We start from the raw sequence: 27,187 nt of genomic DNA, 5'->3' as shown, positions 1-27,187 counted from the left end.
TCTTCTTAGGAGCAGAAAGGGAGGGGAACACACTAGTACGGAGAGTCCTTTCTTTTTTGGACCCCCTTGAACTCACAAAGTGCCACCATAGCTAGCTGGGCTATATAGCAAGACACCCCCACACACACACAGGCTCTCCCTGTAGCTTTAGCTGGTCTGGAACTTGCTATGGAGACCAGGCTAGCCTGGCTCTCAGAGATCCACCTACCTTTGTCTCTCAAGTGCAGGGATTAAAGGTGTGTACCACCATGCCTGGTAGGGATTCCTTTCTTTTTAAAATATATTTTATTTATTTTTTTAATGCATGGTGGCGCACACCTTTAGTCCCAGCACTTGGGAGGCAGAGGCAGGTGGAGTTCAAGGTCAGTCTGGTCTACATAGTGAGTTCCAGGCCAGCTAGGGCTATAGGGAGACCCTGTCTCAAAAAGACACCCCCCCCCAAATTTACTTTTTAAATGTGTAGGAGTGTATTGCCTGCATGTATGTAAGTGCACCTGTTGTAAATGCCCTGGAAGGTCAGAAGAGGGTGTCAAATTCCCTTGGAACTGGAATCGAATTACATACAGTTGTTAGCCACCATGTGGGTGCTGGGAATCGAACACTGGTCCTCTGCAAGAGCAGCTGTGCACTTAACTGCTGAGCCATCTCTCCAGTTCTGAATTCCTTTCATATTTCTGGTATTCCTGGCTGGAAGTTCTAGTATCTTTTCCTCCAGAAGCAAAACTAGAAAGGGAATTGGGCATGGTGGCACATACCTGTAATCCTAGCACTAGGAAGACTGGGACTGGAGAATCATGAGTTCAAGGCCAGCCTGGATTACATAGTGAAATCGTGTCTAAAACACATAAAGGGGCCGGCAAGATCTCAGTAGGTGACGTGCTTGCCACTGAGCCTGACGACCTGAGTTCAACCCTTAGGACCCACATGGTGGAAGGAGAGAACCAACTCCTTAAAGCTGTCCTCTGACCTCTATACATGCACCATGGTACAGCTTCCATTCACACATACTAAATAAAATGAATGTAATTTAAAAATTAAAAGAAAAAATCCATAAGGGGCTGGAGACCTGGCTTAGTGGTTAAGAGCATTGACTGCTCTTGCAGAAGACCCAGGTTCAATTTCCAGTACTCACATGGCAGCTAACAACTATCCCTAATTCCAGTCCCAGGGGATCCAGTGCCCTCTTCTGACCTCTGTGGGCATTGCACAACAGGAGTGCGTGTATATACATACAGACAGTACTTCATACACAAAAATATAAATAATAGGGCTGGAGAGATAGCTCAGCAGTTAAGAACACTGGTTGTTCTTATAGAAGACCCAGGTTTGAATCCCAGCACCCACATGGCAGCTAACAACTGTCCATAACTACAGTTCCAGGGGATCCTACAGCCTCTTCTGTCTTCCACAGGCATTGCACCGCAAGGGTGCACTTACCTACACACAGGCAATATATGCATACACATAAAATAAAAATAAATAAAATAATAAAATATTTTTTAAATCCTTAAAACTGTAAAGGGTATTTGAGGCTTTCTCAGATTGTGAGCAACTAAGTTCTCCTAGCATTTCCCTAGGAATTTTCCTTCTGTTTATTACATGTCCATAGGAAAATGTTTTGTGTTCCAAACAGCATGTACACAAATGAATCTTAGAATATAGTTCTATCTGTAAGGAAATTGAACAGGAGACAGGGCCCCTGGGGGCTGCGTGATTCTCTTACAGAAGGAGCAGGGTGTGAGTGTTGAACTTGATGCATCATCCTAAATTGTCTCTAGTCATGTATAAGACCTCAGACCTCGCTCACTCAGGGCTGCAACAAACCAATGTGTCTTAGGCGTACCTCCATATCAAATCATTTTAGGCAGGTGGGGATATTCTGTCTTTGTTTAGTTTCTGGGTGTGTATGTGTATGTTGTTTTACTTTGGTGTCCCTGTTTGTGTTTTTGAAACTGAGCTTGCTGAGAAAAAAAAAATCATGTTCATCATTTGAACTCAGTTTCTATTTTGGGATATATAAAGTTGATTTAGGGGATGGCAAAGTGGGTAAAGGTGCTTGTTGTGCAAGCCTGGAGATGTGAGTTCAATCCTTGAGACCCATGTGAAGGTGAAAGACTTGAACCAACTCCCACAAAATTGTCCTCTGAGTTCCACATGTGTGGCACACATACACTCACATATCATACACACAATAATAATAATAATAATAATAATAATAATAATAATATAAAAGTTGATGCTTGAAACTTGAGGTCAAGTTACAGATGAAAATTTCCTTATGCTGGAGATAACCCCCACGCCCTATCAACACTACTGTTGCTTTAGTTTTAGGAACCACTGAAGGGAAGGCTGGGCCTACTTAGTATATCCTAACCATCTTTAGATCCCCAAATCTGGAAGGAGTCTTTGAAGAAATGGATAGAATGTCTGTGTTGCTTTGAATGTTTTCTCATACCTAAGCCAAATTAGTTGTTTTTTAAAATGTTAAAGAACTCATTAGCTTTTACTACAGGATGAGCTTTAGGCTCCTTTGTGATGCCCCAAATAAGCTCCTTATAATAATGAAAACAATTATTAAATGTAAATTATCCCTCTATAAAAAATGAGAGATAGGGGTCAGTGAGATGGCTTAGCAGGTAAAGCGCTTGCCACCAAGTATATCAACCTGAGTTCAATTTCCAGAACCCACATGGTGGAAGGAGAGAACGGAATCCTCTGACCTCCACGTTGGTGCCCACACCCAGATAAACACACACACACATACACAGACCTCCACATGGGTGCACACACACACACACACACAAAATAATTGTAAAAAAAATTTTTAATGAGGGCTAATTTTTGTAAATTGAAAAAAATGCCTTCCTCTAAATACATTATCACAGCCTATTTTAAAATATTGGAGACAGAGCTGGAGAGATGGTTTAGCAGTTAAGAGCACTGTCTGCTCTTGCAGAGGACCTGGATTTGATTCCCAGCACCCATATGGTGACTAACAGTCATCCATAGTCCGTAACTCCAGTACCAGGGGATCCAATGCCCTCTTCTGACCTTCATGGGCACTACATGACACGGGTGCATTGACAAAAAATGCAGGCAATATACTCATACACATAAAATAAAAATAAAATATTAAAAAAAAATATTTGGGGCTGGAGAGATGACTCAGTGACTAAGAGCACTGACTGCTCTTGCAGAGGACCTAGGTTCAGTTCCCAGCATCCACATGGTGGCTAACAGCCGTGTGTAACTCCAGTTCTAGGTTATCCAACAACCTCTTCTGACCTCCATGGATATTGCATGCATCTGGTATACTTGTATACCTGTAAGCAAAACGTTCATACACATAAAATAAAAACAAAATCTAAAAAAAAGAATTAAAAATATTAGAAACATTTCCTTAAAGATGAAAATTTAAGAACCTATGTAAGGCTGTTATGGTCAAAGGTAACTGATTTATTTCCCTTTAAAGTATATCATGGGACTAGAGAGATGGCTCAGAGGTTAAGAACCCTGGCTGCTTTTGCAGAGGACCCAGGTTCAGTTCCCAGTACCACATGGCAGCTAACAACCATCTGTTGCTTCAGTTCCGGGAGATTCAGTACCCTCTTCTAACCTCCATGGGCATTGCATGCATATGGCGCACTTACATACATGTAGGCAAAACACTCATACACATAAAATAAAAAGATTAAAGTGTATTATGTTGGCTCCAGAAAAGTGTATTGTATTGAATTAAGAAACAAGTGGTCATTTTCAGATATTTCAGATATTTTTCTTACAGTGGGATTTCACTGTGATGACATTTGTTGTGTTAGTGGCATGTGACCTGTATTTTATTCTGTGAAGAAAAGAAGAACTGGCTGTCTTCTGCCTTGTACTGCCTTGTTTTGGGGTCAGGCCTTCACCCCACTGTGAATTGTTAGCTGCACACTTTGTATTCTTAGTGTTTTGTGGAGATTGAATCCACAGCTCCTCTTTGAAAGAGGATTTGATTTGATTTGATTGTGGCAAATTATCCTGTAAATAAATAAAGCCACATCGTAGGAAAAAAACTGGACTGATTCTGTGCTGTGGTGTCCTTGCTTGAACCTGATTTGTTTTGCACATACTTTGGCTCCATAAAGATGATCAGCTTTTTGCCAGTGGTGGACAGATGTCCTGATTTTATTAGAAATTGCTTTAAGAAAAAAATTGCTTTCATACTGTCAAGGATTCACAAAAGTCAATAATCCCCATTAAGCCGATATTGTTGAGATACTTTGTTGTTGTGGTGGTTGTGGTTGTTGTTTGGAGACAGGGTCTCCCTGTAGCCTTAGTTGGCCTGGAACTTGCTGTGTAGACCAAGCTGACCTTGATCTTGAGATCTGCCTGCCTCTGCCTTTTAATGGCATGCACCACAACACACAATGCCTAGCCCTGAGATACTTCTAAAATCCGTTTTGGGGTTGGAGAGATGGCTCAGCAGTTAAGGGCATATACTGCTCTTGCATTACATTCAGCTCCCAGCACCACATCAGGTACCACATTTGCCTGTAACTACAGCTCCAGAGGGATCCAAAGCCTCTGCCCTCCATAGCTCCCTGCACTCTTGTGCACATGCTCACCACCCCCCCAACACATAATTTAAAAAACAAAACAAAACTTTTTCAAATACTGGTTTGAATACCCACTCTTTTTGCTTACCTGTAAGATTTTAGAATCAGATGGCATCCCCTTTCCCCCAACAGAAATTAAAAGAAGAAAATTAAAAACAAAACCAGGAAATGTAGCAGAGGCACAATTAAAGTATGCATAAAAACTTTCAAATATTTAATGTTAGATAATGGACTAGATACTAGAATCTAGTTCCAGAAATGCCTGTCTGCCTTGTTTTAGTACCTAGAACAGAGCCTAGCATGTAATGGGTACTTAATAGATGCTTTCTGTTTCTGTGAGAGGCTTGCTCTGTGGCAGGCAGGTGCTCATCTCTGAAGGTCAGCATTGGCTGATTCCACTTACTCCTCTTTAATTTCAGTGTAGAGCATATATCCAGAGAACTTCAACTTTTAGAAGAGCTTTTCTGTGGAAGAAAGAGATGGAAAAACCCAATAGCTTTTAGTTTCCTTTGGATTTCAGAATTAAAGGTAGAAAAAAATGTGTTTACTAGATAAAACTGACCCCTCATTTAAAAAATTATAACAGTATGTAATAAAATATGCTATTTTAGCCTTTGTCTATATGGGCGGGAGGCTGTACTCTGTACTGACATGGAACCAGGGCCTTGAGTGTGCTGGTCAACAACTCTACCACTCGTTTACATCCCCGACCCCACTTTAACCAAAGTGTATAGTTCAGCAGCACTAAGTACACTCACGTTGTGCAACTGACCTCACCATCCCAAACCCAAACTCTGTGCTCGTTAAACAGTAACTCTCCTTCTGCCCCCCCCATCCCCAGTCACCAACAGTCTGCTCTCTGTCCCCATGAATTTGACTAGTCTATATACTTCACATAAGTGAAATCATATAGTATTTGCCCCTTTGTCTTCCCTGCCTCCCCCTCTCCCACCATTCTTCTCCTTCTTGGTCTCTTCCACTTGACAATTTCCTCCCTTCCCCCTGGTTATATAGTTACTGCTTTGTGCCCAGACTTAGGCAGGGATACATGCACAGTAAGGCTCCAAAGACAAGTTAATGCAACAGTTTGTGGCATACCACTAGGGGGGTATTAAAGCTTTGAAGATTTGATTCCCAATCAGGATGTCTGCAGGCTTATCTACTCCAACTCTTGCTGATAAGCCTGCACTGACAGTAATATCTGAGATTAGTCTTTCTCCATGTTTCATAAAACAAATTGTTCTTCTTTAAACTTGATTATGAACTGGAAAGTTACTGGTACATTGATGTAATTGCTTATGCAGATATGTAGACATTCTCTACATATGGGACTTCAGCTACAGGAGAGGCGTTGATGGCAGCTCCAGGATGAGATTGTCCATGTTTGTTGCTGTTCTTTTTCTCCTATTCCTATTATTTCTTTCTCCTCCCTTTGCTCCCCTTTTCTGCCCTTCCCCTCCTTTCCATCCTTCCTTCTCTTTTACTTTCTTGTTCATTTTCATTTTTGTGAGTAGTTGATAAAAAGATAACTTGACACTCTTGGTCTAAATAGAAGTAAACTAATCACAGCTCTTTAGAAGCCCACCTTAAAAGAGAGATGAGGAGAGTTCAACACTGAAAGGAAGGTAGAAATCATGTAATGTTTTTAAAAGTCAGGAGCTACTTGTTGAGAAAAAAATAAATATATTGATCTGATTGGTAGACACAAGGAGAGAGAGACAGAGAGACAGAGAGAGACAGCCTTGGAGAGGCATCTGAAAACTTATCTTTGTGTCAGGTGTGATAATGTCTGTGTTCAAGGTCAGCCTTGGCTACATAGCAAATTTGAGGCCAGCCTGTGCTACATGAGACCCTGACTCAAAAAAGGAAAAACAGTCCTTTGGAATTTAGCTTTCAAATGAGATCTTTTTTCTTCAGTGCTGGGGATGGAACCATGGGCCTTATGCATGTAAGCAAGTGTCTAGTACTGAGCTGCACCTCAGAGCCCTAGGAATCTGCCTGTATCCACCCCCTTGCTGGCATTCCAGGCTCTACTGAACTCAAGTCCTCAGGCTTGAGTAGCAAGCACTTCACCAACTGAGCGATCTCCTCAGCCTCTGGCCTCTTGGCCAGAACACTAAACATAAGCCGTACCTTGGTACTTTCTTCCCACATCCTCTGTTCACTTGCATCAGGTGGACCCGTGCTGCTTCCCTTGACTCAATTTTTCTAGCTGTAAAACACAGCCAGTAGCTCATCCAAAACCATCAGAGTTTAAGTTGAAGCCAGTAGAATATGAAAAGTGCTTTTAAAATTTCGTTTTTAAGATGTCTATAAATGCAGGTGCTAATATACCAGAAGTAGAGGTTTCAACAGTAAAAACTTACCAATGCCAAGACTGGGTCATTCTGGAAAGATGGACAAGGCAGGGATGAAACTCAGTACAGTAATATTTTTGAGACTTCAGGATACTGGGAGCATCCTCCCATCCTTCCTGTTTAAAGAGGGACGGGCATCTATAGCCATTACTGCCTTGCCCCCACTCCTCCCAGATTTAGACTGCCCATGTGTAGAAGGTTTACCAATCACAAGCAGGTTCTCAGGTCCCCCACTCCTTGTCAGAGGGCCCTCTTTCAGTTCAATATGCTTTCATTGGCACATCCTTTGGTTTTCTTTACAGCAGCAGCTAATTAGTGACAGCTTTGGAGCAAGCAGCTTGTCATTTTTGGCAGGGATTGGGGGCATCCATAACAAGCAAAGATGATATTTTCATATGCTAAATTTACCATGCTCTGTGGAAATACATCTCAGATAAAAAAAGAGTCTGTAGTCAAAGGTGGCTGTTTCTACTAAAATGTCATCTTGAGTTGGCATTGTGTCCTACAGTTGAAAAACTCTCAGTAGATGAAACATGAAATGGGTTCAATGTGTATGAGACCCACGCCATGAGTCCTGAGTCGCCCTCCAACATCACTCTGCACTGTAGATGTCGAGCCTCGTCTTCTAGTTTTGGCATAGTAATAAATCTCTCTGGGTGGCGTTTAGTGACATGCGTGGTGACTGAGGAGTGCACTGTTGATAAACTCTGCCCTTTCCATTTTTACTCAGCTCCTTTCTTGCAGTGCAATGAAAGGAAACAGTTTAGTTTGCTTGGAGACGGTGCTTTCTTTGGGACTTCAGCTCAGATCAGCATCATCACAGCTCATGTAATTCTTGGCTTTGGAATCACTGTGTGAGGTATTAGCTCTATTTTACAAATGTGTCACGATGTTTATGGATGGTACAACTTGGGATTATAGTTACCTTAATTAACACCAACGATGAGTCAAAACCTCCATCACATTTTCTATAAAGTGTGATTCACTCCCATTATTCCTCTAATAAGGATTCGGAATAATGTGTTAAAAACACACTGAAGGGAATAATTAACCTACCATCTATTTCCCCCATTTAGCTTTCTTTTGTAACATGGAGGTCTACTGAAATGGTATGTAATACACAATTACCTAATACCTACTGCGTACCAAGGACTATGCTACCAAAATAAAATGAATACGATATGGGCCTCACTACGGAATAGCTGATGGTTAGTTAGTTGAGCAGATCATCTAAATGGTTTATTCTTTTTTAAAGATTTGTTTTTATTTTATGTGTATGTGCAAGTGCCTGCATGTATATATATGTGTGAGTTACAGATGGTTGTGAGCCACCATGTGGGTGCTGGAAACTGAGTCTTGGTCCTTTGCAAAAGCAACAAGTACTCTTAATTGTTGAGCCATCTCTCCATCCTGTTTTAGTTTTAATATTTTAGTTAGTTCGTTAATTTGTTTGTTTAATTTTTGAGATACGGTCTCATTATGTAGCCCTGGCTGACTGGAACTTGATATGTAGACCAGACTGGCCTCAAACTCATAGAGATCCACCTGCCTCTGCCTCCCAAGTGCTGGGATGAAAGGCGTGCACCACCACACCCGGCCAGTTTTAGTTCTTAAGCACAACTGTGGAGTAAGTTCTAACTCTAGCAAGGCAAAGCAATCCATCTTTTTAAAATGAGATGATCAAAATAGTTAAAGGCACTACTCTGCACACAAGTATTGTGGTAGTTCTGTTTCTTGCTAAGGTGTAAAAATGTGCAAGGCACCTTCCTTTCATAGGAGTGTGGGATTGCCAGGTGTCTGTGTTCTATGTTCTTGACATGTTGCACATACAGTTAAATTCCAAAGTTGTCTCCCATTACCTACCTCTTTGTAGCATGGCATGGTGAACCCAGAGGGTTCCTGGCACTCAACTAATAGTGAATGCACACTGAGATAGCAGTGTAGGTATTTCTGCCTTCTTATTAGTATTTATTATCACAGGAACTTTTTATGCCTTCTCTGCAGCTTTCTCTGTGCACCAGCACTAGGTAAACTGATTTTAAATTATTGCTACAGTGTGACTAGGTTGGCAGGTGACACCTGACTTCAGCATCTTATACTAACTTGACCCATCTTACTCCCTGGGATATTTGATGGGTTGTTTTCTCAGGGTTGGTGTGAATGATGCTGTCCCTTTATGAGAACTAAGTATAGGATGACTGGTAGTAAGTGTTGATGATGGATAATAACACAGGGAATGCCAGGACTCTGCTTCTTACAGGCCCTGTCCCATTGCCCACTCTGACCACTCGAGGTCAAGACTGAGGTTGTCAACTTCATGGAAAGCTAAGCTCTCCTGGGGTGTTTATTCTCTTCTTGCTCTCCTTTACAATCTCAAACTTTTAGCCAACTTCTGATTGGTTCAGAAGGATATAAGTGAACCATCCAACCCTCCCATGGCTTCCTTTGGTTGTATTTGAAGGCATGTCACCTTGTTGTTCTCAGATACTTCTAGAAGGAGTCTTGTCTAAAGCTTTCTTTTGAATTGTCAGTAAATTTTTGTGTCTATTTGGAAATTGCACTCTGTGATAATTTACTCCGTAGCTTTTATCATAAAGCAGTCTCGAGGGGAGAACGTGAGTAGGGCCAGAGAAAGGGGTGCTCGGGTGCCTTCCAGAGCTTGAGACCCAGTGCCCCCCACTCCCTGTAGACTTTCACCCTTGCCATGGCTGAATTGATCCAAAAGAAGCTGCAGGGAGAAGTGGAGAAATACCAATGGCTACAGAAGGACTCGAGTAAATCCATGTCAGGGAGGCAGAAGCTTGAGGCGCAACCAACAGAAAATAATATCGTGAAAGAGGAACTGGCCTTGCCCGATGGATCCAACATGGTCTTTAAACTTCTGGATCCTGTGCTGGTCAAACAGGAGCTGGGGGAGGTGGTGTGTGTGTGTGTGTGTGTGTGTGTGTGTGTGTTGTGTGTGTGTGTGTGGCCACAATGGGGAAGATGCTAGACTACATCACATCAGAAATTAAATGATATAAATCCCAGCTTCAGGCTCTTGACAGGCAGTCAGAGCAACAGAGGGAAACCCAGGCTCAGCTGCAGCAGGAGTTCCAGTGGGTCCAGGCAGCAAAGGCAGGGGCTCAATGGTGGGGGAGGGAAGGGGAAGGAATGAGGCAGCTCTAGGGTCTATACTGTAAGAGCTAATAAAATAGTGCCGGGCGTGGTGGTGCACGCCTTTAATCCCAGCACTTGGGAGGCAGAGGCAGGCAGATCTTTGTGAGTTCGAGGCCAGCCTGGTCTACATAGTGAGTTCCAGGACAGCTGGGGCTACAAGGAGACCCTGTCTCAAAAAGACAAAAAAAGGGGGGGGTAGTTAATAAAATGTAGAAAACCCTGAAAAAACAAAAATAAAGCAGTCTCTAGCTGAAGGCATGTTTCAGGAAGAACTCATTTGACTAAATGAGGATTTAAAAAGATATATTTTATTATTTTTATTTTATGTGTACGAGTGTATTGCCTGCATGTATATGAGTACACCTGTGTCATGAAATGCTGCAGACATCAGAAGAGGGCTTCAGATTCCCCTGGAACTGGAGTTAAGGACGGTTCGTAGCCACCATGTGGGTGCTGGGAATTGAACCTGGGTCCTCTGCAAGAGCAGTCAGTGCTCTTAACCACTGAGCCATCTCTCCAGCCCCCTAAATGAGGATTTTTAATTTTTATAAAATTTTATTTATTTTGTGTGTGTATGTTACGGTGTATATGTGGAGCCCAAAGGACAACCCCAAGAAGTTGGTCCTCTACCCTGTAGGTCCCGGAGATCAGACTTAGGTTGTCAGGATTGGTGGCAAGCACTTTTACCCACTAAGTTATCTTGCTGGCCATTAAGTGAAGAGTTTTGATAGGCAAAGTGCTGTGGCTGAGTGCATGCTCTCTGAGGTGTGAATCCCAGCCTCTTCGCTTACTACTACTACTGGACTTTGAAAGTCCCCAACTCTTAAGGCTGTGGCCTCATCTGTAGCATACTGACAACATTAGAACTGCTCCTAGGGTCCTTTTGAGACTCTGGGGACACATGCAGGGTACATAAGTGTGCACAACCTGTGACATTCGCTCCTTGAATGTTATTCCTTCTGCTACTCTGACCACTGTTCTTGGAGCACCTTCTCTCCTGTCCTTCTAACTAGCTGCTGTGAAGCAGGAAGAGGAATGGAAATTAAGTAGCTTCCTTTGTATCCATCATGAAACGTTTCTAGTGGTAGCTTAATCTAGCCTTGTAACAAGTTTTTTCCCAACCCCTCAGCTGTCTTCATTGCATGCTGTGTGTTCTGAGACTAGATTAAACACTCCACCATCAAAGCCAAGGCTGGTTAGAAGAAGGGCACCTCTTGCAAAAAAGCCTGGTGTTTCTGTTGCCACCACAACCTGAAAGTAACAAGTTAGAAACCACACTGTGCCTGATGGTACTCTGTGTGAGCCTGTTGGAGGGACTCATCACATTCCCCCACCCCTTTTTTGGGTGTGTGTATGTACATTCATGTGTGTGGAGGTCAGAAGATAACTTTGGGTATCATCCCTCAGGTGTCTTCCACCTTCTGTTTGAGACAGAGTTTTTCTTGTTAAAAATATTTTACTTACTATTTTTATTTTATGTGTATGAGTGTATTGTCTGCATGTACGTAGGTGCACCTGTGCCATGCAATGCCTACAGAGGTCAGAAAAGGGTGTCAGATCCCCTGGAACTGAAGTTACAGATGGTTGTTAGCCACCATGTGGGTGCTGGAAATCGAACCTGGGAACCTGGGTCCTCTGCAAGAGCAGCCAGTGCTCTCAACCTCTGAGCCATCTCTCCAGCTCCTGGGACAGAATTTTTCATTGGCCAGGAGCGTCACCAAGTAGTATAGATTAGCTGGCCGGCAAGCTTCAGGAGTCCTCCTTGCCTCTGCCTCCCCTCTTGCCGTGGCTGGGATTATAAGAATGTACCCCTATAGCCTGGCTTTTTACATGGACACTAGGGATTGAAACTCAGATCCTCATGCTTTGCAGACAAGTGCTTTACCAACTAAGTGTCTCCCCAGCAATCCATCACATTTTTTGAAAAATGTATGTAGATAGTTAAGGCAGGAACTGATCTGACTGAGTAAACTTTTAAAAATCCTAATTTCCACCCCCCCTCTTTTATGTTGGAAAGATCTCCTCATGTTGCTGCCTCTAGGACCAAGTGCGGTCTGTCCTGCAGTTTGGTGCTTTTTTTACTTTTTCTTGGGGATCGGGCCAAAATCTTCAGTGTTGTTTACAATTATTTGGAATTATTACTGAAGAGATTTAATACCTCTTTCCCTTTTGCTCAATAGTTTAATGTGTTTTTTTTTTCTCTGTCTAATCTAAGAAACTGTGTGTGCATTCTGTATGACCGCTGGGTGTTTTGTTTTGTTTTGTTTTTCTTTTTGAGACAGGGTCTCCCTGTAGCCCCAGCTGGCCTGAACTCACAGAACTCTGCCTGCTTCTGCCTCCTGAGTGGTGGGATTAAAGGTGTGCACCACCACCCTGCCAGTGCCCTTGCCTGCTGAGCATGGTATGGTAGATGGCTGTTTTGACTAGTTTGAGAAAAGGCTGAAGTTTTATTTTTGTCAGTCAACTACAGGCCTTTTCTATTACCACACTTAACACCAGAATACTATCATATTTTTAGACAGAGATTTCTGGAACCTTCATATAAAATCTAGAATGAGGAGTCCGGTGAGATGGCTCAGTAGGTAAAGGTCCCTGACACCAAGCCTGAGGACCTGAGTTTGATCTCAGGGACCCACATGGTGAAAGAAGAAAACTGACTTCTAGAACATGTATGCTGTCACCCATGCACCCACCCACATGCAAAATAAATAAATAAACAAACAAATCCTTTTCCCCCCAAGTACAACCTCTTGTTTAAGCTGGCAGTTCATATTTTGCAGTTCTGCTGTTTTAGAAAGCCTAGGTTCTCAAGATCTTAACCTCCTTCAACTCAGGCAACTGAGACACTTGGGTAGCAGAGATTCTGGGTCTCACATTTGCTTTGTTTTTCTTTGGAGCTTTACTGGAAACCAAATGCTATTGCGTACTAGCAGCAGAGGGGAAGTTGGCAAGAATTTACAGCTTTCTGTTTGGTCTGTCTAAGGCAGCTGACCTTTTGGAAGGAAATCGCTGCTCTTTGCTTCTTCCTGTAACAGCGCAGCCCAAGAAGGAACAGTGAAGACAGAGTTCTGCCACTAGCCTGACTCCCAAAGGGCACAAGCTGCCAGAACTGGGAATCCCTGTGTGCATGTGTTGTGTGTGGCACTTACCCCCAGTTGACAGTGCTGAGTTGTTTAGCTATGTTAGTAGTTGCATCATGAGAGAAGACCTGTTTCCAGAAATAATGATTTGTAGCAAAAGTGATTCCATTTGATGGCAGAGTCCCAACGGTAATCAGGTAGTAAAAGTGGACCTTGAGTACAATTTTAATTCGTTTCGATATTAAATGTCCTAATAACAACATTGCTTCTTCTACCTGAATAAACATTTTTCCTGACAGGAGAATATTTTAATTTGCTAAGCTAGGAGCTCTTATTCAAATGTCATTTCTATGACCCCAAATAAGAGTGGATGAGAATTCCATGTAAATACACACAACACAGCTATCTGAAACTGCCTTTGGTTTGGGCTTGGTAGATAGGCAGACTTTTCCAGTGTACTACCGGTCTCTTTCCTAGCTCGAGAGCTAATGTTTATATACAGAAAAGAAGTAGGGAACCAGACATGGTGGTGTACACTTGCAATCCCAGCACTCAGTAGACCAAGGCAGGAGGATCACAAGGTCAAGGCCAGCCTGGGCTACATAGTAAATCCAGTCCAGTCTGGGCTACATATAGATTCTTGGTACAAAATAAGTATATACCAATAACGTATGCAGATTCGCCCCCGTTCTATTGGCCTTTAAGTAGGAGCTAAGTTAGAAAGCAAAAGCTGGGATCTTCTGGGATCTCATCTCATCCCTACAGCTTTCTATAAGCCTTGGATTGTAACTGTTGACTGTCAAGGGCTGTCATGCAGGCCAGTTATGTTAGGTGTGTGGTTCAGGTGCAGTAAATGGACTTTTTAAGTGAATTTTGGTACTATGGTAAGTGGTTTTCTATGTATCTCATTCTGTTTATAGTTGGTGTAAGTTGTTTGGTCATAAAAAAATGAAAAGAGAGCCAAAAGTAGGTATAAATAGATGCTGGAGTTACGCATTAATTAGCCTTAGCCCTTACTAGTCTTGACCTACTGCTTGAAAACTTATTAAGTTGCTAAGTATTTGAAAGTGATAGGATTGCATTCCTTTAAAGAAACATTTTGAGTAAAGTTCTACTGTTTCATGTCCTGCTTTAATAAAGGCTATCTCATTTGTAAGACAGTGCCATAGCTGGAAATTGACATGTTGGGAAATACTCCTTCCTAGTTCTTTTAAAATTAATTAGCTAATTAGCGTGTGTCTGCATGAATGTATGTGCATGTATATGTGCAGGTGCATGAGTCTGTGTGTCTGAGGGAGACCAGAGTGGTGTCACATCCCTCGGAGCTGGAGATATGGGTGTTTGCCCTGCTTGTTACAAGGGTACTGGAATCTGAACTTCAGTTCTCAAGGTTGCACAGCAAGCGGTCTTAACCACTGAGCCATCTCTCCAGACCCTTCTTGTGTCTTTGATTGTTTATTGTAAGGTCTCACTATGTAGTTCTGGTTGGCCTAGAACTTGCAATCCTACCCCCTCAGCCCCCCAAGTACTGGGATTACAGATTTGTGACATTCCACTGGACTCTTCTTATATCTTTGTATGTCCTTTAAATTTGGTTCCCATGGGACAGTCATTAGTACTGACTGCCCACAACTTAGTCTATGTTTAAAGTTTTTAATTTTAGAAAGCTTACTTAGTTTTTTTATACGGACTTGAGGATTAAACCTAGGGCCTCATGCATGCTAAGAACATTCTCTCCCATATCCCCAGTTCTCAAGTTTTATACTTTAAACACAATTTAATAAATCAAAGAACTTTACCCAAAAAAATATCAAAGCCGGGCATGATGGTGCATACCTTTAATCCCAGCACTTGGGAGGCAGAGGCAGGCAGATCTTTGTGGGTTCAAGGCCAGCCTGGTCTACATAGTGAGTTCCAGGACAGCTGGGGCTACAAGGAGAGACCCTGTCTCAAAAAGACAAAAACAACAACAACAACAAAAAAAACAGAATACCTTCACCTAAACATAACAGGTGCTCACACTTACTTTAGACTTCTCTCTGATATTTTTCTTCAACATTTCTATTATGCAACTTTTCACCACATTGATTAATAGTTTAAAGTGTGTTGGCATGGCATTTCTATTTCAGCATAGTGGCCTCTGTCAGTACTTTAGATGGCTGTATGTTATTTCATCAGGTTAATATTCTATAGCATCACTATTTTTCTATTTAAGGATACTTCCCGTTTCTCCCATTATATATCGTACTGTTTAACAAGTAATTGTCCTTGGGAGTTGACCTAGAACAAAACACTCTTCAAAGCAAATTTTGCTAAGTGGAACCAATACCGTAATTTCCAAAGGGAAGAGAGAGGCTGTGGATTTCAATGAGGAAAATATTGGAAACATGTTTCCTATTTTCTGTAACACAGATGGCCATTATCTATGTGTGCCAGCAAATCCTTTCAGTCCACTGGAAGATGGTACTGTGCAGTGCTTCTACAGAGGCTGCTCACATCGCCTGTTGGATTTGGACACGAAGATGATAGTGCACAGGCAAAGATACCTACCAGCTGACTCTACCAGCTGAGACACAGGTCTTCACATACAGTCAGGACAAGTTCAAGAGGAGAGGCCATTCTTCAGTCTCTCAGCTTTGCTTTTCTCTTTTGAAAACTTTGCTCTCAATTCTCATTTTGAGAACAAAATTATTGTCTTGGAAAGTTGAAAGAGCAGAGCATCAAGCCCTTAGACCCCTAGATGAACCAACCGTGAGCATGTGTCATACCTGCCTTATCACTCTCCCCACACTGCACTTCTCTCCTTTGAAGGTGAAGCTGCAGAACTTCATGACCTCTTAGCCTTAAATGCTGGAGTATATGCTGCTAAGAACTAGGGCATCTGCTACAACCTCTGTACCATTTGACAGTGACATAAGAGGGCTGGAGATACAGCTCAGTTGGTAGAGCATTTGCCTAGCATGCACAAGACCCTGTGTTTAGTCCCCAGCACTGCATAAACCAGGCATGGTGATGCACACCTGTAATCCCAGCATTCAGGAGGTGGAGGTACGAGAGCCAGAAGTTCAAGGTTATCTTCAGCTATATAGCCAGTTCAAGGCTACACAGAACACAAGAATATCTACTATACAGGCCATATTTAAAATTTAATTATCCCAGTAATGTCTTTAGTCTTGTCTCCTTTTTAAGACAGTTTGCTTTGCTTTTTTGTTTTGTTTTACTTTTTGTTTGTTTGTTTTTGGTCTTTTTGAGACAGGGTCTCCCTATAGCCACCGCTGATAGCCTGGATTCACTATGGAGACCAAGCTGGCCGCGAACTCACAGAGACCCACCTGCCTCTGCCTCCCAGGTCCTGGAGTTCCCGGCATGCACCACCACATCCAGCGCCTTGCTTTTTTTTTTTTTTTTTTTTCTCATTTGTTAGACTTTACAATTTGGATTTTCTTGTTTGTCTGGTTCTTGGTTGTGTCTTTTTTTGATGGTACATAGATTATTTACAGTTACAATTTGCATTTTTCCAGCAGAGCATTTCCTCAGTGTTGTATTCTCATTCTCAACCATGAAGTCCTGAAAACTGTGGGCCATCTCATGGATTTTCTCGTCACTTTGTGCAAAGCCCATGCTAATTGTCTCTGTGCTTTAGTGTTTGTGCAGCAACAGTGACACCGGCTGTTGATTGTTTCATTAGGCTTCTTTGTAATTTTGTTTTGTTTTGTTTTTGAGACAGGGTCTCCTTGTAGTCCCAGCAGTCCTGGAACTCACTATGTAGACCAGGCTGGCCTTGAACTCACAGAGATCCACCTGCCTCTGCCTCCCAAGTGCTGGGTTTAAAGGCGTGCGCCACCACGCCCAGCTTCGTAATTTAGTTTTTTATTTTCAGCATGTCACATCTGGAGATGTGTAGTGCCACCATATTGTCCCAGGATTGGGGTTGCTTGACCACTTGGTTGAAGTGTTAGCTACCAGATTCATCTACTAAAATGTACCTTTTCCCTTTTTATTTTTTAATTTTGTGTATATGAGTGTTATGTCTGCATGTATATTAAGTGCACCTGTGTTGCGCAATGCCCACAGAGGCCTGAAGATGGTGTTGAATCCCCTGGAACTGGAGTTATTGACAGTTGTTAGGCGCCATGTGGGTGCTAGGATTTGAACCCAAGTCCTCTGCAAGAGCAGCCAGTGTGCTTAACCACTGAGCCAGCTCTCCAGCCCCACTGTTTCCCTTTTTAAAATAACTCTTGTTTGTTGTTTATTTGCTTGCTTGTTTTGGAGGTGCAGGGAGTTAATCCCAGGACCTTGTACATTCTAAGCAAGAGCTCTGCCGCTGAGCTGTATCCCCAGGTATATTTTCCTTCTGTGAATAAGACATGACATAGCCCTATGCCACTGTACAAACATCCTGTTTCCAGCAGCTGGCAGTCACTCATGATTTTAGCAGCTCCCTGTTTAGGTCTACTCCATTTGTGCATGCATGTACATATTTGTGGGGCGGGGGGTGCTTGTGCACGTGGGTGTGTGTGAAGGCCAGAGGTCAACATCAGCTGACTTCTTCAGTTGCTCCTCACTCGATTTTTTGAGACAGGTTTCTCTGTGAACCTGGAACTAGCCATTTGGACTGGGCTGACTGGCTTGCAAGCCCCAGAGAGTCTCCTAACTGCCTTCCCAGCACTGGGATCACAGGCATCTGCTTCCATGCCTAGCTTTTCACATGGGCTCTGGGATTGAACTCAGGTCCTCATGTGTGCACAGTCAGCACTTTACAAACCAAGGCATCTCACTAGCCCAGTCTACTCTATTTTTGAGGTTATGTATAACATAAATATCTGTTGTATTTAGATTAGAGGTTCAAACACATGATAACCCACTGGTGAGGGCTTGGTCTTTGCATTTAGCAAGTAGCTCTCTCTGTTCCTTCTTTCTCCTCCTCTCCCCTTCCCTCCATTTTCTCTCTTCTTCCCAAAGTAGTAAGTAGTGACTGGACTGTGACGTGAAGATTTATGACTGATTGTCTTCTCAGAATGTTAGCATCTCTGTGTTGCTTAGGCAAATTTTTCCTTGTTTGTTTCTTTGTGGGCTGAATGCTTTTCTTCTCCCATCCCATCTGTTTAATATACGATTTTTTTTCATAAATGAGAATTGCCTTCCTGGTTGCTTATGAGGTAGTGTTTAGAATTGTGTTTTTCAAAGAGCAGATGGCTCTGGTATTGACCTACTTCTAGATGTGGTCATTTTACTCTAACCGTACTTGATGTCAGGCCAAGTTTAATATGAACACAGTCTTAATCCTTTATGACTACTATTTAATATATTTCTGTCCCTCAAAGCCTTTCCTGTTTGGTAACCACCACCACGTAATACATTAATAATGTTGGCACTGACAGTGAGACCAGCAGCAAGACCAGGGACCTGGCTCTTTGTGCTCCCCCGGGGTCCTTAGTCATCAGCCGTTGCTGAGGCTTAGCAACTTGTTGGCTCCTTGTCTTGAACTTTTCAGATCAGAAACAGTGTTCATACATCTTCCCATTTATCTGCCAACTAGCCCTAGGCTTTGCCAAAATCAGAGCTTCCCAGATTTTGATTAGGGTTCTCTTCTCTTTTTTCTATTTAAATTATGAAATGTAACAAAATGTGGAAAAGTACAGAAAATAATATGATAATCTACCACAAATCCTCCGGACCCAGGCACAGCCCAGACAGGGACCCTTGGCACTGTGGGACTGGGGGCAACTATTCTGTCTTTGTCTTTAATAACAGTTTTGCTGAAATAGAATCACACATCATAAAATTCACCTTTTATTTTAATTGATTGATGATTGATTGATTGCAGGGGGCGGGGGAGGGTAATGTCTGTGCCATGGCATGCTTGTGGAAGTCAGGACAACTTTCAGGTGTCAGTTGTCTTTCCACCATGGGTTCCAGGGATTGAACTCAGGTCATCAGCCTTCTGTGGCAAGTGCTTTTACCTGCTGAGCCCTCTCACAGCCCCATCACTCTCAGGGTGTGTAGAAGTCAGTGGTTTCTAGATGTTCTCGGAGCTCTATGACCTTCACCACTATCTGGTACTAAAGCATTTTCATCACGTCCCTAAAAAGTCCAATGCTCTTATTTTCTGTCTCTCTTGATTTTCCTATTCTGGACATCCTGTGAATGGAATCATGATACATAGTTGTGTGTGTGTGTGTGTGTGTGTGTGTGTGTGTGTGTACATGAGCACACAAGTGTGTGCATGTGTGTGTAGAGGCCACATGACAAACTCAAACATTGTTCCTCAGAAGCCATCTACTTTGACAGGGTCTCTCACTGGCTTGGAGCTCACCAAGTAGGCTAGGCTGGCTGGGCAGTGAGCCCCAGGGCTCCTCCTGTCTCTGCCTCCCGAATTCTGGGAATTACAAGCACACGCACCACTATGCCTGGCTCTTTTACATGGATTCTAGGGTTGAACTCAGGTCCTCATGCTTTCATAGCAAGTGCTTTACCCAGTTAGCTATTTCCCAGCCCCTGTTTGGCAGTTTGTGTCTGTCTTCACTGCCTTCACATGAAGTTTTCAAGGTGGATTTTTGGGGGGGCGGCTCTGTTTTGTTTGTTAGTGGGTGCTAGAGATGGAACCCAGGACCTTGCGTGTACTGTAAGAGACTTTACCACTGAACTACATTTCCAGCCCAGGACTTTGTTCAATAGTCTTCCTTATCCATCTCACATATGCATTCCTATCCATATTGCCCATTTACTCATCATGGGCATTTGGATTGTGTCCATGTTTTGGCTCTTAGGAATGCAGCTGCTGTGGAGACTGATGTACACATTTTTTTAAATTAAAGATTTATTTTATTTTTTTTTAATTTAATAACCACATGATTAGAAGAAGCATTTCATTACAGCTTTAACATATTCAGTACCACATTCCCGAGCAAGGATACATCTCTTTCAAAGGTGACTGTAAATTTTTAGGTTCACAGTTGAATTAATACAGTCATTCAATATTGAACTCAGTATAAACTCTGTAAGACACAAAATTGAATTAGTTTTTACCCTTTAAAGACGATCCCCATTTCATTTTAAGATATGCTGTTTCCTACAGTTTTAATGCTACTAACACGTTTCCACATGTATCTTTAATCTCTATGTATCTGATTATTACTAGTTAGTCAGTTACACCCAGATCTTTAGTACCTGAGTATGGATATAAAGTCATCAGGTAGATTTCACTGGTAATGTTTATCACCTCTACTATTTAACAGGAAGTAAATTTAAAAAAAAATTAATAACTACATGATTAGAAGAAGCATTTCATTACAGCTTTAACATATTCAGTAACACACTCCAGAGCAAGAGTATATCTCTTTCACAAGTGGCTATAAGTTTTTAATTTCACAGTTGAATTAATACAATTATACAGTATTGAACTCGGTGTAAGACGTAAGATTGAATGAGTTTTTAACCTTTAAAAAAGATCTCCATTTCATTTTAGAATATATTGTTCCTTGCAGAAAGATTCATTGTTTCTGCTATTAACACTGAGATGTTGGCGCATGCATCTCTAATCTGTATGTATCTGATTATTACTAGTCACAGTTGGTTGTACTTGGATCCAGCTGCTGTGGAGACTGCTGTACACATTTTTGTGCATACCTGGCAGTGGGCCTGCTTGTCATATAGGGATACCGCCCATTTAACCTTTTGTGGAATTGCCGGGTTGTTTTCCAAAGTTGCTGCACCATGCTACCATCCTGTTTAAATCTTGCTGCACCTGGATTTCTTCATCCAGAAAGTGGGTAACAGTAGTCCTCCTCCTAGGACTCGGGAAGATTAAATAGCTTCATAAAAACATTTCCTACAGATGATCTCTTCACTGCTCAGCAAATGTTAGCTCTTCAGTCTGGACAGTAGACAACAATAACAACACTAATGTGATTTTAATTCTGCTCTCAACCTCATTGTTTCTGGTTTATTTTTATTTATTAGATAAATCAAAACATTTGTTGCTAATCACTCCTAAAGTAATGTAGAAAATGAAAAGCTCCAAATTCCATGAGTTGTCTTGTATAATTTAATTAGCAGGACTCCCATGTGTCCTTTGAAGTAGGAGGTGAAGGTGTAGGTTCTTGGCAGCTTTGTCCTCTGTCTGGAAGCACAGCTGAATAGGAGTTCTCTTTCTCCTCGTGTCCCTTCCTCAGTTCTCAGTGCTCTTCTGTAGAAACAAGAGAAAAGGCCCCACAGTGTCCTCCCCCACCCTCCCAGAGATTCTGATATGTAGAAGTCCTTGTGTCAGTGAAACTGATGAAAAAATAAGAATACTTGGGCCAGCAAGGTGGTTCAGTGGGTAAAGGTGCTTGCCACCAAGGCTGGTGACCTCATTTTGATCCCCATAACCCTCATAATGGAAGGAGAGAATTGATTCCCTCAAGTTGTGCTATGGCAAGTGAAGGCATGTGTGCACACACGCACATGCACACACACACAAATTTAAATAAATAAATATAACAAAATTAATAAAAACAATGCCTTATTTTCGTTCTGTTTATTTATTTATTATTTATTTATTTATTTTTGGAGACAGCTGTATATCCCTGACTGGCCTGGAATTCAACATAGGTAAGCCAGAAAGGACTGCCCACAAACTCACAGAGAGCTGCCTACCAAGTGCTGGAAGAATACCTTATTGCTGTCACACCTAGCTGTCAGGTATTTTTTGATGCTTGGTAAAATGGTTATTTAAGACTATTGAAATAGAGAAAAGAGGAGCCCAACTCCAAATACACTGAGGTTTTATATAAAATACCCAAAACTTAGGTAGGAAAACAATATTCATGAGTTGAAGTCAAGAGATCTAAACATGAATTAATTTTCTCTTTTTTCCTTTTCTTTTCTTTTTTTATTTATTTATTTATTTATTTATCTTTTTGAGACAGGGTCTCCTAGTAGTCTCAGCTGACCTGAACTCAGTATGTAGACCAGGCTAGCCTTGAACTCACACAATGATCCACCTGCCTCTGCCTCCCAAGTGCTGGGACTAAAGACGTGCGCCACCATGCCTGGCCACCACTCCTGGCCAGAATACCTTATTTTAAAAGGAAGATAAACAGCTGGGTGTGGTTGTGCATTTCTTTAATCCCAGCACTTGGGAGGCAGAGGTGGGTAGATCTCTGTGAGATCAAGCTTGGTGTACATAGCCCAGCCTAATCTTCATAGTGAGCCAGCTGGGGCTACAGGGAGCTCCTGTCTCCAAAGATTGAAAAAAGAAGGTAATGTTTATCCTGCTGAAGATTGGTTGCACAGAAGGCTAGCAAGAGCTGTTCATTAGTCAGAGGATTGACTTTGGAAAAGAAGTTGTATTGGGTTAAAATCAGAGGCTAGGAGAAGGAAGCTGTGTGTAAGTGTGTAGTAGAAGAGTTGTGAGCATTTATGTGGGACACACTATGCTCCAGGGACTGCTTTCAGTACCTATACATACTAACTCATTCTTACTGCAGGGCCCTGTGACAGGATGGGTTGGGATTGGGATGGGATGGAGAGTAGAAATTATAAAACACACTGGAGGTGTAGATTAGTGGTGGAGCGCTCAACTAGCATGAGTGCTCTGGGCCCACACTGCAGCACCACACCAAAGAAAAACCCAGAAATTATACAATGCTCCAAATAATAAAAATGAATCCAGCAAACTAAATCTCTCTACACACAGTTTCAACTCCCACTCCTGCCCCAAGCCGGAATTCATTCACTCAGTTGGCAAATATGCATTGGGTGAGTTCCAGTGCTGGAGTCTGCCTTCTGCCAGAGTAGTTGGCAAAATGGGGCACCGGTGTTCTGAAAATCTTCAGAGAATAATGTGATCATTCTTTTCCCAAAAAGTTTATGTTTGGAGCTAGGTTGTAGTTCAGGTGGTAGAGCTCCTTACCTAACATGTATGAAGCCCTGGGTTTGATTCCAAGTACTGCATAAACGCAGGAGCAACAGCTAGCCTGTAATCCCAGAACGCTAGAAGTGGAGGCAAGGGAGATTTGAAGTTCAAGGTCATCCTTAGCTACATAGTGAGTTCAGGACCAGAGGCACAGAGGCAGTTCTGAGCTACATGAGATATGCACACATATATATAACTTTTTAGAAAGAGAGTGTTTTAGTTGGGTGTGGTGTTACACACCCTTAATCCCAACATTTGGGAGGCAGAAACAGGGGGATCTATGTGAGTTCCAGGCCAGCCAGGGCACATAATGAGACCCTGGAGAGAGAGAGAGAGGAGAGAGAGAGAGAGAGAGAGGAGAAAGTTTCTAGTATAAAGATAATTTGAGACAAAATAATTCCTCTCTCTTGCATAAGTAAGCAACCCCTTCATTTGCTTCCAGTAAGCCTGTAACATTATGAGTGATTAGACTTTGTGATTTTTATTTAATTAAAAATTTTTGTTTTTATTTTATGTGTATGAGTATTTTGTCTGCATGTATGTAAGTGCACCCATGCCTTACAGTTCCTGAGGAGGTCAGAAGAGGGTGTTGAATCCTCTGGTACTGGAACTGGAGTTACAGATGGTTGTTAGCTGCCATGTGGGTGCTGGGAATCAAACCCAAGTCCCCTACAAGAGCAGCCAGCGCTCTTAACCACTGAGCCATCTCTCCAGCCCCTTGAAATTTCTATTAACAGGGCTCCTTTGTTTGGCCTTCCATGCCTTTGGCTATGTCCAAGCATAGCAGGTATGGCACTCTGTGACCAGATTTGTGGTTTGTTGGAAGGCTGTGAACTCCAAGAGTGTGACTGGGCAGAGCTCAGCTGGTTTTCAGCACTGGCCTAAAAATACGACAGTGAATCCATTTCCCAGTCTTCAGAGCAGCCCGTGTGATGATTTACCAGAGATACAAACCACTTCCCTTGTCAGAAAGTCACGCACTGAAGACAGAGCTGTCAATAAGCAGAGGAGAGCATGCGCCAGCGATGGGCAGAGTGGGGGCTGAGAGTCTCCATATGGGTGGAGTAGGAGCTGATGTTTGGCTGGACAGTAGGGGCAAGGGCCAGGGTACCCGCTTATACCTGTGTGCATATAGCCTACCAGTGGGGGTGAAGAGTTCTGACATGAATGGAAAAAGCCATACAAAACAAACCACTACTTGGAGTCTGGGTTGTAGTCATTTAAATTAGGGGGAAAAGGTTTTGTCTAAAATGTGTTTAGCACTTAGAAAGCAGAGGCAGGAGGAGTGGAAGTTAAAATGGTAGTGGTAGTGGTTACATGGTAGCTGAACATAGCAGTGCATGCCTTTAATCCCAGCCCTCTGAGGCAGAGGTAGGTGGGTCTCAGAGTTTGAGGCCAGCTTTGTCTACATAGCAAGTTCCACCTCAGCCAGGGTTACAGGGAGACCCTGTCTCAAAAAGACCAAAAAAAGAAAGGTTACATGGTAATCTCACTAAGTCCATGTTGACATAAGTCTTAGTTTAAGGGGCTAGAAAGATGACTCATCAGATTAAGAGCACTGACTATTGCAAAGGACCCAAGTTTAGTTCCCAGCACACACATGGTGGCTAACAACCACCTTTAACTCTAGTTCTAAAATATTTAGTGCCTTCTTTTGACCTTCAGGGCATGTCATGCACATAGTGTACATACATGCAAGTAATCACTCATATACATTAAGATAAATAAATCTTTTTAAAAGTCTTGGTTTAAAAGTAAAATGAACATGATTCTGTACAATTTAGTATGCTTTTTATTTTACATTATTTTTTTAACTGACACAAATTGTTCATATTTGGGGTGGAGTGTGATGCTTCATGCATACAGTGTGTAATGACCAGGTCAACTTCCTTGGTAAATTGACCACCTCAACAATTATCATTTACTTGTATTGGGAATGTTCAAAATATGCTACAAGCTATCCATTTTGCATTTTTGATTACTAGTAAGCAAAATCTACTTTCTAGCTCTTTTGGTTTTGTTTTGATTTGTTTTGTTTGAGACAGGGTCTCCGTGTAGCCCCAGCTGACCTGGAACTCACTATGTAGACCAGGCTGGCCTCGAACTCACAGAGATCCGCCTGTCTCTGCCTCCCGAGTGCTGGGATTAAAGGCGTGCACTACCATGCCCAGCTTCTTTATTTTTTTAGAAAAGCAAGCTGGGCGTGGTGGTATATGCCTTTAGTCCCAGCACTCGGGAGGCAGAGACAGGCGGATCTCTGTGAGTTTGAGGCCAGCCTGGTCTACATAGCGAGTTCCAGGCCAGTCGGGGCTACAGGGAGACCCTGTCTCAAAAAGACAAAACAAAATACAATAAAATAAAGAAAGAAAGAAGGAAAGAAAGAGAAAGAAAGAAAGAGAGAGAGAGAGAGAAAGAAAGAAAGAAAGAAACAAAGAAAGAAAGAAAGAAAGAAAGAAAGAAAGAAAGAAAGAAAGAAAGAAAGAAAGAAAGAAAAAGAAAGATAGATCTTACCATGCACCCCTGGCCCGCCTGGTACTCTCTATATAGATTAGGCTGGCCTCAAACTCAGAGATCTGCCTGCCTCTGCCTCCCGAGTACTGAGATTAAAGGCGTGCCCCAACATGTCTGGCTCTAACTGTATTTTCCATCTCTATCAAAGCACTTTCATGTAGTGAAACTCTACTATATTTATCAAAATAAGGCAGTTGCCACTTTTTGTTTACCAGTTATTACCCTCTAAGTAGCATACTATTTTAAAAAATAACTACTGTGACATGTTTATAACTGGAATCATAAAAATATTTTGACAGATTCTCAGAGCTCAGCATTCTACTCTTTACCCAAAACTAAGAACTAATATAAAACTTACAGTAGAACTACATTCACATAGTACCCTCACTGCCGGTGCTAGCCAGCCAAGACAGTACCTGAAAGGGGGAGTGAGGACTGAAAGAAAAAAAACAAGAGACAGAGAAAAGATACTTGGGAGGACTGTCAGTAGAGACTGCAGCCCCGGTTTATTTTAGCTCAGCCTTTTTATACAGTAGATCAGCCATCTTCCTTAAATTATAAACACATTCCTCCTGACTTGGCAGATTAGGTACTGGTGTGCAAAACACAAACTCTAAGTAAACAAGCAAGCCTGCCACAGCTCAATGTACATAATGGCTGTGCTTATATTAATAGCTCCCAACACCTCACCTGTGTGCATATCACTATAGTACTTTTTGTCTGGTCATTTTAATTTCTTTGAGAGACAGGGTCCTGTTGTATAGCCCAGGTTGGCCTCAAACTTGCAGTGTTCCTGCCTCAGCTTCCCAGGTGCTGGGATTTCAGGTACCTCCCACCGCATAGAGCAGTATTTCTCTCTTAAAACAATAATAGAGTCTTTGTAATATGCTTGGCTAACAGGACATGTGAAATATTTATGTATTTGTTCACTCAGCAAATATTTGTGGACCATGGTGAGCTACTGTGCATGTACTTGGGGATGTGTTCGCTGGAGGAAGATAAAAATAAAAACTAAGAGGAAAAGCGACAGATTATGGCAAAAGTTATCAAGAAACGAAGAGGCTGTCATCCACATAGACCTATTCAAGTTAGGTGGTTGTAGTGGAGGAGTTAATTTGAGATCTGTTTCATTTCTACACCTTGGTATTTCATACTGGCATCATGTTCCATAACTTTGAAAAGAGCTGGTTTGTGCAGTTACATTGTATGTACTTGTTTATTTACTCAACAACAACAAAAAATGGTAGTACTTGTACATTAAGTACTGTTCTAGGCACAAGAGAAAAAGCAGTGACCAAAATGAAGGCATTTTGTCTGTGGAGACTTCACTTTAGTCAAATGTGTGATGCCAGAAAGTGACCGGTGACAGAAAGAAGAGGGAAGAGCAGAGCTTGGGCCCTGCTCTTGTGCTGTTTATTTGAGTGGACTGGAAGGACGTCTCTGAGCTTTTCCATCATTTTCCTGCTTTTGTCTTCAGTCAGTTCAGTTGATGAACTTGGCAGAGACTTTTGTATCTGTTGGAAGTATTCACATGTTCTTTAAGGGATCTACAGTCCTGCTTCCCCCCTCCCCCGCCCCCTCCCC

The 27,187-nt window shown here is 42.2% G+C and overlaps 1 protein-coding gene and 1 pseudogene across 1 annotated transcript in view; both read left to right on the top strand.

The window, feature by feature from the left end:
* Nucleotides 1–27,187, top strand: part of Stat5b (signal transducer and activator of transcription 5B) — an 86,777-nt gene that overhangs the window by 18,099 nt on the left and 41,491 nt on the right. The gene's annotated exons all lie outside the window — the stretch shown is intronic.
* On the top strand, nt 9,660–10,941 carry LOC103735951 (annotated as a pseudogene).

The sequence above is a fragment of the Nannospalax galili genome, unplaced genomic scaffold, assembly GCF_000622305.1.
Source record: "Nannospalax galili isolate Female #2095 unplaced genomic scaffold, S.galili_v1.0 scaffold137, whole genome shotgun sequence".
Classification (NCBI taxonomy): domain Eukaryota; kingdom Metazoa; phylum Chordata; class Mammalia; order Rodentia; family Spalacidae; genus Nannospalax; species Nannospalax galili.
This window is presented reverse-complemented; position numbering and strand designations above follow the sequence as displayed.